At 37.8% G+C, this 13,151-nt stretch overlaps 1 protein-coding gene across 2 annotated transcripts in view; it reads right to left on the bottom strand.

Moving 5' to 3' along the window:
* Window positions 1-13,151, bottom strand: part of WWOX (WW domain containing oxidoreductase) — a 689,035-nt gene that overhangs the window by 318,485 nt on the left and 357,399 nt on the right. The gene's annotated exons all lie outside the window — the stretch shown is intronic.

Here is a 13,151-nt window from a genome sequence, read left to right as displayed (position 1 = left end):
GAGCAGAAGTCTGTAAATTTTATATCTTTACATAGGTAGATGGATGCATAGACTGAACTAGAGCCTGGATGTTTTATATTTTTAGATAGACTAAATTCTCACGCATTCTTCTAACATTGTCTACACTGCAGAATACATTACAAGAATCACCACTGAAGGCAACATGCTTGAAATGATAATTTTTTAAGAGCTGGAAATATTCACCATGGAGAAATGTTAAATGCATAAACTTTTTATAGTATATTAGAATAAATGCAAATAGATTTATAAATTGATAGGTGATTTTATTTTTTAAAATTGCCAGTCTTTTATTATTAATTATTATTATTCAGTGGTCTCAATAATGTAAAATGCATAAAATGGACAGCTTTTTTAATTATTTTTTTAAAGATAGCCTCCATCTCTCTTGTTTTTCAAAGCTTTCTAAACATGCAAGCATGCCATAAAAAAGTAACTGGTGCATGCAGAAGCAATGCAGCTCACAAATGAAGCAGTATAATGTCAATGGTTTGAAATTGTTCAGTCTCAGTTGTTTTCCAAGTCAACACACTGGCAGTCTTGCCTGAATGCAACTAGTCAATAGAGAGAAAATAAATAGAGCATTTCCAGAATTCACCCATCAACCCTGAAAAGTGTCTGCTTACTATTACACAGTTTTAACACGGCATAATCATTTTCATGGCAAATATACCCTCCTCATGGCTTAGACAAAGAGTGAATGACTATTTTAACCACTTGTGCCTATCTTCTAACAGAAATTCCAAATAGCATTTATTTATTATACTATTATAAGTAGTACGCAGATTAGTAACAGTTTCTAAATCCTGCAAGCTGGTCTTTATGCTAACAAGACACTCTGAACCCAATTTTCTAATTTGGGTGCCTAAAATAGACACTTAAATCCATATTTAGGCTCATTAATACACTCATTATAGATACTTTACTAAGTGTCTACATGTGGATTTAGCTGTCTAATAGCACAAACACTTACACATATAATATTATCAACATAAATTATTCTATTGACTTCATCAGGACTATTTATAACCATGTCACTGGCAACATAGCAGTGTCTCATTTGGAGCCTTGGTATTTAATTCTAAGCACCTGTATTTAAAACACTGGGCCTTAAGCCCCTGTACAAGCAGCCAGACACAACCCCTTCTCTATTTTTTCTGCCTCTAATTTCTGTCATGCCTGCCGAAAACTTCTGTGTCATCATATCACCACCAGGCTGAGTACTACAGAGAGGGCCAGTCCCTGAGAAAGAGGGGACGCAGATAAGGTAGCCATAGCCCTTTCAAAAGGGGGTGAAGCAGTGTTCCTTATGTTCTTCCCTGGCAGTATATAGACTGTATTATACCTACTTAGATAAGATCCTTGCAATGCCACATAATCACAGAGGGGAGCTGCAAGAGTTATATATATATAAATGAATATCTATATTACAATCCCCTGCCCTGGTATCTGTCACCTGGATGAAAATCAAGAAAAAAATTGATAGTGAGGTTGAAAAAATTCTCCTTCATACCCAAGAACACACTAATGCCCATGGATATAAAAGTTACAATAAAAAAGCAGGACAACTACTAGCAGAGCTTTTATAGCTTAACAGTATTTTGACAACAAATGTTCATATTTCATTTGAAATTTATGAAACCTTTGTGCCTGTAATCCCAAGAGCAGCTACATGGTAAATGAAAGTAGCAGGCAGTCTAGATTAATAATATTTTGCTTCATAGCGGAAGAGCATTCTAAAGGAAAAATAACTTGCTTTATCTGTCCTCTTTTTTACAGTCCCTGTATTGGAACAGACTAGGACTTCTAAAACCTGGAAATATTCACAGGTGCCTTATTAATTTATGAGAAACTGAAGGACCCATCTCAAGACATAAGTAAGCAATTTAGAAGTAGCAAGTAGAGGTGCATGATACATGGTGAAATATCACTGCTCCTAGAGTTAGAGTGCTACTAGTGGTTTAAATCAAGATCTAGGGGAGTAAGCCACAGTATTTGATATTCTAATAAGGAATTCTTATGAAAAAGTTAAGTGTTGACAAATGAATCAACCTTTTGCTTCCATATTTTCACAGTTTAGAAGTACATGTGTGCTAAGAGCTAAAGTGTGGCTTCTTACACTTACATGTGTGAGTGTCTTTTTCGTCATGACAGTTTATCTCCAAGCATATTCAGAATGTGGTGGGTTTTTTTCTTTTTCTTTGCTGTTGGGTTGTTTTTGCTAGCAGCATACTACCATTTATTATGGGGCACAAATGTGCACCGATTACATGTCTGGATAGGAAGAAATGCCTATTTTTATTTTTAAATTCAGGTGCAATTGATCACATATGCACATTAAACATTAGGTAAGGAAAAGTTCCAGAGTATGATTTTATCCCAAACCAAGAGGCACAAGAAATGTGATGAGAAAATAAAGGATACGGAGCCATTTCTGACAATCATTTAATATACCTGTTATATATGATCACTTTGGTCTAGTTCTGCAAAATATTGCAATTTTTGTGCAATTATTCTAATTATAACATATTTCTGAAGAGGTAAGTTACTGACTTGTTATATACAAACCTATCAGCTTCAATTTGTTAATAATGCCTCTAAATAACAACTACTGAAATTATCATTGTGTGATACTCATATTAATTCTTCTTTCCTGAGAAGCTTAGTGAGCAAGTTACAGTGCAGGAAATATTTGTAAGAAAGAAAGATACAAACCAAACATATCATCCTCTGGTGAAACATAGATTGGAGAAATGTCAGGTAAACCAGATGCAATGGGGAGTGAGGGGAAAGGCTGACAGAGTGGAGAAAGGTGGATAACACAGGAAAGATCAAAGTCTGAACTAAACAGTTTTTATAACTCCCTAACCTAGCCAAAAAGTGACAGAGCAATATATTCGATGAATTCAGAAAAACCCAAGAGAAACCACATTATATGGATTCAGAAGACATCTGAGAACAAGGTGGTTGTGGACGTTGTATCATTTAGTCTCGTATTACTGAAAATTGAAATCTCAAGGGACCTGATGTATTGGACAAGGGTACCAGATCCCACAACACAGATCAGAAAAGACAAGTGATATCCGTGGGTAGCTGGGACCAATACAATAATATTATGTGGCTTTTATCAGAGAGAGAGAATCCTGAAGGCCAGCCAGACATAAGAACATAGGTAATGCCATACTGGACCAGATCAAGGTTCCATCTAGTACAGGTATTACATCTTCTTCGGCAGTGACTAGCGCCAGATGTACCCAAGAAAGATGTACAAAACCCTGAAGTTAATAGTTATGGAATAAGCTGCTCACAAGAGAAATTTCTCCTGAACTCAAAAATTGTTCTGACATATGAGGGTTGGTTTTACAATAATCCTTATTAATGTGTCTTTAAGATGTTCTCATTATCTATGTAACTGTCCTTTTCTGAATCTTGCTAAACGCTTCTACTCAATGACTTCTTGTGGCAATGAGCTCCACAGGTGAACTGGGCACTGAAGAAAGTGTGTTTCCTTTTCACCGTTCCTTTGTTTCTGCACTGTGAGAAAGGGTGAATTCTACGGCCTGTGTTACTCAAGAAGTTTGTCTAAATCAGAGGTTCCCAAACTGTGGGGCAAACACCCCTGGGGGAACACAAAGTTATTGGGCAGTGTGAGGACCTGAGGAGGCTGTGCTGAAGAGCCAGAGTTGGGGGCTCTGTTCAGCATGGGGTCAGTACTCCCAAGATGCAATCTTCTGCTCCCCATCTGAACCCAGCCCTTCGGTGCAGCCCCATGCACTTCCCCTGCACAAAGGGGGAAAGAGTGGGGAGCAAGATGGGCAGGGAACTGGGTCCCAGCAGCCAAGACTGCCCAACTGCTGCAGGGAGTGGTAGGTTTCCTTAATTGCCACGTGGTGAGTACCCACCCTACGGCCTTTGTGGGTACCTGACACCCCCTGACTCTGGCCCCGGTGGATAGAGGGCACCTCTCCCTCTTACCCCCTTAGAAAGAGGGGGTGCACATGGGACATGAATCTATGAAGGGGGGGCTCAACAAAAATGTTTTGGGAACCTCTGGTCTAAATTATCACAATAACCTCTTCTGGCCTTAAAATAATGAACATGTGAGTGCCTGATTTACGCTCTCTGTGTCATTCATTACTGTATACACCTCTCATGTACTCTCTCTGCTTCTCCCCTATGAACTAAACAGTGCCACTTCAATTCACTTCAGTTCTTCTTCCCGTGAAGCTCAGGACCCTGAACAATAATAAGAAAATTTTGGGAATAAGAAACCTGAAGAATGTCTACTGGGGTAAAAAACAATCAAACTGACTATAAATTGGCAAGACTAAGAAGCAGCAAGAGGTGCTAAGATCATAGAACTTGATCTTTGACTTATGCAACTGGAATTAAAGACTGTGAAATTTATTTCAACAGCCTTGCTCCTTGTTGATTTGTGACATATGATGAAAAAGAAAGGACAATGTCCCTTTTTAAATTTTTTCCTAAGGCAAGCTTGATTTCTCAACATGTCTACTTGCACTTTAGATAGATAGATATTCAAGCAGACAAGTTGAAAAATCAAGCTTGTATGTATGTATACACACATACATGTATACGGATACATATACATCCTCCTTGTTATAAAGTTAATATGTTTCTGGTTTTCCTTATGTTAATGAAAATACGTACCAGCAGAAAAAGAACAATCAGCAAGAACAGAACAAACAGTTCTTTTATTACGTTTTTGACAAGATCATTTCTAACACATTTTTAAAAAAATGTTTGTAATTATTTTAAAACATATCTTACCTCAAGCTGATCTTAGAAAAATATCCTCCTCATCTAAGATAAGCAGAAACTCATATCTTCCCCTTTTAACAGTTAATAGATAATCACTAGTTTTAACACATTGAATCACAGATTCTCCTTTTCTTTACTGACTGTTTAAAGAATATTGGATTCAATATTGCATATTACTATACAATTTTTCATGCCTACTATATTACAGTTTTATGTGACACTTTCCCTCCACCTTTATTATGGAAGTATCAATTGCGTTCCAAAATTAAAGTTTTTAAGTTGAGTTTTGCACTTAAAACAGTAGTTCAACCACTTTGCTAAGTACAATAGCACTTACTTTGAGTACAGAATGAATTTACAAGTAACCACTTAGTCTGAGAGTTTAAAAAATGGGTCCTTTAAGAAATTTAGCACACTGTGTCATACCACCTTTTTATCCTAAATAATCTGAGTAAAAGAATAACACAGACATCAAACTTCCCACAGAGTTACAGCTCACAGAAATCTAGTATAATGCCTTTAGTTGAAGAATTTATCTATTTGCCATTATTCTTCATATGGGAAATAGATATTCTTCCTAATGGTCAGATGGGACTGACAAATGTTCTTTCACAGAGAATTCCATAAAGAATTAAAAATGGTCACTACCTTTCTCCAAAGTTTCCAGTGGGAATAAAATCCAGGTTCCCATCGGAAAGATGGTGACTCCCATAGGAAAGAAACTGTCACTACTCTAACCTTTACTCACAGCAAACATGGAGGAAAAATAAATGCAGGTTTATCTAATCTGATCTATCTAACAAACACTAAAATGCCTTAATCATAATTGTATGATTACTGATTGGAATCACTAGAGGACAGACTTAAAAGTTTTTTTGGTGCCTTAAGTGTACATTTCCTTACCTTAACATGTTTGGATAAATAATCTTCACCTCCAGCTTTCCTGTGTTTCTAATTATAGGTTTTGGGATATTTATAACATTCCTGTAATTTTTTTTTCAACTCTTAAGATACTGATATAGATACATAGATTCAAGGACAGAAGAGACCATTGTGATCATCTAGTCTGACCTCCTTTATGGAACATCCCCAAAATAATTCCTAGAGCAGATATTTTACAAAAAAAATCTAATCTTGCTTTAAAAATTGTCAGTGATGAAGAATCCATCACAATCTGTGGTAAATTGTTCCAATGGTTAATTACTCTGTTAAAAATTTACACCTTATTTCTAGTTTGAATTTGTCTAGGTTCAACATCCAGGCATTGGCTCTTGTTATACCTTTCTCTGTTAGATTGAAGAACTACTTATTAAATATTTGTTCCCCATGTAGGTACTTATAAACAGTAATCAAGTCACCCCTTAACCTTCTCTTTTTTAAGCTAAATATATAAGGCAGGTTGTCTAGTCCTTCAATCATTCTTGTGGCTTGTGGCTTTTCTTGGAACCCTCTACAATTTATCAACATCCTCCTTGAATTGTGGGCACCAGAAATGGACAGTTTTCCATCAATGGTCACACCAGTGCCAAATTCAGAGGTAAAAAACCTCTCTATGCCTACTTGAGATTGCATTAGTTCTTTTGGCTACAGCATCAAACTGGTTTCAGAGTAGCAGCCGTGTTAGTCTGTATCCGCAAAAAAAAAAAAAAAAAGGAAGACGTGTGATACCTTAGAGACTCACAAATTTATTTGAGCACAAGCTTTCGTGAGCTACAGCTCACTTCACTGGATGCATTCAGTGGAAAATACAGTGGGGAGATTTATATACACAGAGAACATGAAACAATGGATGTTACCATACACACTGTAACGAGAGTGATCAGGTAAGTTGAGCTATTACCAACAGGAGAGCCGGGGAGAGGGGGGGGAACCTTTTGGTGTGATAATCAAGGTGGTCCACTTCCAGCAGTTGACAAGAACGTCTGAGGAACAGCCGGGGGGCGGTGGGGTTTGTGAATAAACATGAGGAAATAGTTTTACTTTGCGTAATGACCCATCTACTCCCCGTCTTTATTCAAGCCTAAGTTAATTGTATCCAGTTTGCAAATTAATTCCAATTCAGCAGTCTCTCGTTGGAGTCTGTTTTTGAAACTGGGAGCTCATGTTCAGTTGATTTAACCACCATGACCTGAAATCTTTCTCAGAGTCACTGCTCCCCAGCCTAGAGTCCCCCATCCTGTATGTGTGGCCTACATTCTTTGTTCCTCGGGGTATACATTTACATTTAGTCACACTAAAACACATATTGTTTGCTTGCACCCATTTTACAGATCGCTTTGAATCAGTGACCTGTCTTCCTCATTATTTACCACTTCCTGAAAGTTCGCACATGACACAAAAATTATCACTGATGATTTTATGTTTTTTGCATGTCATTAATAAAAATGTTAAATAGTATAGGGCCAAGAAGCTATCCCTGTGGGACTGCACTGGAAACACACCTGTTCGATGATGTTTCCCCATTTACAGTTACATTTTGAGACCAATCCAACAGCCAGTTTTTAATCCATTTAATGTGTGCCATGTTAATTTTATATTTTTCTGGTTTTTTAATCAAAATGTCATGCAGTACCAAGTCAAACACCTTCCAGAAGTCTAAGTATTCATCAACCCTATTATCTTTATCAACCAAACTTGTAATCTCATCAAAAAAAGATATAAAGATATAAAGTTACTTTGACTGGATCTATTTTCCATAAATTCATGCTGATTTGAATTAGTTATATTATCCTCCTTTAATTCTTTATTAATTGAGTCCTGTATCAGACACTCCATTATTTTGCTGGGGATTGATGTCAGGCTGACAGGCCTATAATTACCCATGTCATCCCATTTAATCTTAAAAAATGGATACAACATTAGGTTTCTTCCAGTCTTCTGGAACATCTCCAGTGCTCATACTGAAAATCAACATTAACTCTTCAGTGAGCTCCTCAGCCAGCTCTTTTAAAATCCTTGGATGCACATTATCTGGACCTACTGATCTAAAAATTTCTAACTTTAGCAGCTGCTGTTTAACACCCTCCAGAGATAATAGTGGAATGAAAAGAGCGTTACAATCACCATATGATGGGACTATATTATCTGTCTTTTTCCCGATAGAGAACAGAAATATTTATTGAATGTGTCTGCCTTTTATGTGCTCTTATGTACTCTCAACCCAAATTCAATGGAATCTGACTTCATGTGTCGGGTTTGGGACAGGTAAGAAAACAATTCAACAATTTCGGCTTGGGTCGGGTTCAGGCTGAGTTCCAAGGATGTATCTTAGGGGGGACTCAGTGGCCTGTTTTGTGGCTGCTGTGGGGCAGGCTGCGCTGGGCTTGGGCTTCTACTCACTGCATTGTCAGCGCTGCCACCCACATCTTCCCACTGGCTAGACACGAAGCAGCCATTGATGAGATACTCCCTCCCCCACTGACTGCAACTATGGTCCTAACCCATCTGCTTCCTGACTGGCTGGTGGGGTGAGGCAGGGGCGGTGCTGACAATGCAGTATTTTGAAGCCCTGTCCTCTCCCATACTACAGTGGCCCCTGCAGGCCTGGGGGAAATACCTTAGCATGCTCCTCTCAGCTAGACCCTGAGAATCTGACGGGATCCAACTACAAGTGTTGAGTTCAGGTTGGGCATGAAAAGAACTCAAGGTTCTTGGGCCTGGGTTCGGTTCAGATTGGCTGTGACGTAGCCAGTTTCGGGTGGGGTTTAATATTAGACCACAGCAACCCTCTACTTGGAATAAAACTACTTATCACTGCTACTACTAACCTAAATTCAAAAATACTCTTTTGGTCAACAGATGCAGGAGTGGAGGGAGGTCGACTTATATACTGTCAATCTGGAGGAAGAAGAAATGGCTTAGAACATCAGGAAGTAGCATGTGTGTGCCCACCAGTGCAGTGTCTAAGAGTCTCATGTCTGACCTGTAGTCGAGTGGTAATTCAAAGTGCTTGCTTTAATCAAATGATTAACCCAGCTCCCTGGCAGATTTGTTTGACCTGGTCTCCCCTAGAAAGCTTCACATAACTGGAACACATGAAGAACTGTTAGTACAATAGTACTGCTTGAGACCTTGCTGTTTATTTCCGCCTGCCTGTGACCTGGTCATGCTAGACAGTACTTGATTCATAAAGAAGGAGATATATCAACCTTAAAGACCAGAATTTGCAATTAACAGTAATCAGCAAAGGTATACTGCTCCAGCTCCTTCCCGATAAAAACAGTTCTGATTGCCAAATATACTAGTATTGAAAGGGAGGCTCTCTCTTAGTATCCAGACTGAACTGGTTTAATCATGGTCCAAGTAATTTACTATAAAACTTTTATAGAAGCATTATGCACGTGCATCAGGTTCACAGCTTTATTCATTTACAACAGATTTTATGGCTTTTTGAAGTTCCTCCATTTGAAAGAATGAACTTATACTTGAAGAAAGCTGAATTTAGCGATAAAACTATCTGCCTAATAATACCATCAGATCTCATAAAAGAGGAAAGATACATTGGATAACTGCTATAATGCCTGCCTTAATTTCCTTATTTGTAAAAGCTCATATAGGTAACCAACGAGCTAGTTCCAGCTTTCTGAATACACACAAAATGAAGGATTAGTGATCAGATTCTCAATCCAAACTCCCAAGTTTTGGTTTTTATAATTAAATTTTCTTATCATTGTAATTACTGCTGCTGTCTAGGTTTGTTGTACTTTTTTTTAAAGAAAGCAGCTTAGGAAACAACTGTGCCTCTCAGTATCAATTTTATGAGGTTTCAGAGCAATGAATTAAATTCTGGAGCACTCTCACTTAAAAAAAAGTCATATCATTAATACTTTTTATGAACTAAGAGTCCATTAGAAGATGTTTATTGACTTTCAACCTCCTGTAAGTGTTATTAAAGTAAGTCCAAGAATGGACTTGAACTTATGGATTGGGTATGGTGTGACAAACAGATATTGCTTAATGAAATGTGCATTGTACAGTATTAGATCACCTGTGATGTTAGAAATTATTCAATTATTATAGAAGCAGTGCACACACAAAACACGTTCACCTATCTAGGGCTTGAAAATCAATTCCAGTATCACGTTTATAAAATAATGCATCTGTTATATCTATCACTACACATAAGCATAGCAAGTTTTCAATTATAAATAAATTTTCAAAAATCTGCCCCACATACTACAATTCTTATGGATTAATGGATTGTTTCACTTAAGAGCAGCATGGAATAAAAAGGTAGTTAAGGTAGAAGGCTTGGATTGTTGCTGAAAGGGAGAATTAAGGGTATTAATCAGTGCTGATCACCCCAACTGCCATGGACCTCAGAAGCAACAAGCACAGTGTAGTCCATCAGCTCATAGTTTGAACGGTGTGACAGGATGATACAAGCTCTGTCACATCTTGCCACATTGCTGGGCTAGCTAAAGAATGATCCAGGGGTGTTTTGGAAGGAGAAGGAAAGGAGCACAGGAGAGGGTCAACTTCAAGCAAGAGCTTAAGAATCCCACCTGGCAGTGCCTGACCTCACTCGAGTCAGGTGCACCTGATTCTAACTATGCTCACACTCTTTAAGAGAGTCAGAACTATTCTCGTGATACAGAGAGAAAGGGGTTGCTCTCCATATGTTGTTTCATTCTGTGTTTGTTAGAGTAAAAGATACTTGAGCTAAGTGAAAGAAACATGGTCAGAGATTTTGTGGGTTAGAATATTTTCAGTTAAATAAGAACCCTGTAAATACAATGGGAATTGGGCCTCCTGTGGACTTTCTCTCTCGCTGCTCAAATCTTGGTGCTGTCACAAGAAAGAAACATGAGCTTTTAACAAGAAAATAGGGCTTGTTGTGTCTGACAACAGTTTGAAAATACATTTAACAAAAGACATTACCAGAACTTTGAAGTCAATATCACAAACTTGATAACTATTTTTATCCCTCGGACAATATCACATTCCTACTAATATTTAGAAAAGCAGAAATTTGTTTGGAAAATAAAGAAATGCTCAAATATGAAGCCAAACCCAAGCAATTTTAGCTACACAAATGTTCAGACAGCTAGCCCACTGTATTCTCATGTAACTCTTCTGAAATTCAGCTCAAGCTCATTCAGTGCCAAGCTGACTACTGTCTTCAAACGTCCATGATTTAAATGACAATGAACTCTGCACCATAACAAAGCTGCTTCAGTCCTTTTGTAGCAGTTTTAATAAAGCAGGATACAAGAAATATTCAGCAAAAATGACCCATCTCAGAATACCCACAACCCCAAAATCAATACAACCAAAAATGGAGGTTGCTGAGGGTAAGATAGAGAAATGAGAGGTGAAGGAGCGTCTTTAGGGTTGGAAAGGAGTTGTGTGGTTAGGAAAAGGTGTTGGAATCCTGTTTGAGGTTAGCAAGCAAGAGTCAGCATTTGGTTAGGAGAAAAAAAATATGGTGATTTTAATTAGAGCTGTGTTGAATAAGTTTCAGATTAATTTTTTTCCCCCAGCTGTAATTTGAATTTTATTTTTCATGCTGTGAGGTTATTTTTCGTATTCATTGCACCCAGAGTGATCCAGATAATATGTGTGTTCTCTGCTCTGAGGAGCTTCTATTCTAATGGCTGAGAAATAACAAAAAGTGAATAAATAGGTGAAGGTAGGTGAAAAGTGTGTGTGCGTGTGTTGGGCGTGGTTACAGTAACTTCACATAGCTAGTTACTCTTGCTATGCATGTACCTTGGTGATTCCTCTATATGTTGTATGACCAACATTTTCGAAAGTGACTAGTGATTCTGTATGCTTCTGTTTTTTGGCCCAACTTGAGACACTGCAAGGGGGCAGATTTTCAGAAGGTTTGTGCTCAAGGTGTCTCCGACTAGGCCAAGAAATGGAGGCTTCCAAAATTAAGAGTCATTTTAGAAAAGCTGAGCCTTTGGACGTATACACACATATACAGTTTTTTGTTATGCTCTCACCTATTACCTATAAGACTGATAAATCTTTCAACATTTTTTGGCTTGGTTTCTTCAGTTTAACTACTCTTGAGTTGATTCTGCTATACTGTTTGGGAGTACAATAATCTTTCTGTTCTGTGTGAATTATTAGCAGTTTAGAGGCATTGGCTGAGGACTACTTTGCACCCCTTACCATGTTATCATTTAATCCTGTTTAGAACTTGGTCTCTGTTACATGGGTTTGCAGTTCCTCCTTTACTTTCTGATTAGAGAACTAATTTAATCAAAAGTTGAGTTCCCTCCCTCCTCCTTTTCACGTTGTACCTAATTTGGGAATTTGTAACATGCTTTTTAACTCTATATGGGCAAATTAAAAATGGTTGGACTCCCTTAAAAGTGTTTATAATGAAAACATTTAAAGAACTTTATTTATAATTGTGCTTTAACATATACTAATATATAATAAATATGGGAAGTAAGTTAGCTAATTGAGCTCTGAATCACTTTCTTGGTGCCATACTGCAAAGACCTCAGGAACCAGGAGTGTTGATCCTTAGATAATAGTTACCCTTAGAGAAGATGTTTATTGGATTCTCTCTCTCCATTATTTAGCCTCACAGACTACAAATATACACAGCCCAATAAAACACACAAAGACAAAATACAGTTACAATTAAGGTACCCTGAAAAACAAAACATAAAACATGTACTCACAACTAAATGATCATTCACTTAACTCTAAACACACTAAATATTTATAACAACTCAACTGAACAAATGATTTAATATAGACAAGAATTGAATATTAAAAGTAGCAAGGCTATTGTAATTCAGATCTCATCTTTGTTTTGGGTACCAAAAAACAGACACATGGTTGTGTTACCTGAATTGTATTTTACTTTTAAAATGCTAATAAGCTGTACAAATCAATAAATCAATCCAATCTGGAGGAGTATTGAGGCCTCTAGACACACACCCACCCACCCACTCCCGCCCGGGATTGGATATTCTACCTATTCTACTAATAGTGTATAGCTGAAGATAGAGATTTATTTAAAGAATTGGTAGGTAGAATATCCAATCCTGGGCTGTGTGTGTATGTGTGTATACACAGGTCTCAGGTACCCTTCCTTGCACACATACATCTTCCCAAAGCAAACCACAGGGAAGAAGGAGAAGTAAGAGTGCTCCTGATCTGTAACAAAGATCCTTAGCAGAAGCTGGGGCCAGCAGCAAAAACAGTCCTTACGGCTGCTTGGACATTAGTGATGTCTGATTCTTCTTTCTACAGTTTATCCAATGAACATTCTTTTCTCTGCTAATTAGCTATGTGACCCAATAGCCTCGCACGGCTTGCTGTTCCTCTGGTGCCATGCCCCTGCCATCCATGATCCTTGCCATCCCTCACTTTTTTGTCTTTAC

Source organism: Lepidochelys olivacea (assembly GCF_965140295.1).
Source record: "Lepidochelys olivacea isolate rLepOli2 genome assembly, chromosome: 12".
NCBI lineage: Eukaryota > Metazoa > Chordata > Testudines > Cheloniidae > Lepidochelys > Lepidochelys olivacea.
The sequence above is the reverse complement of the archived record's forward strand: the minus strand, read 5'-3'. Positions and strand labels throughout refer to the sequence as shown.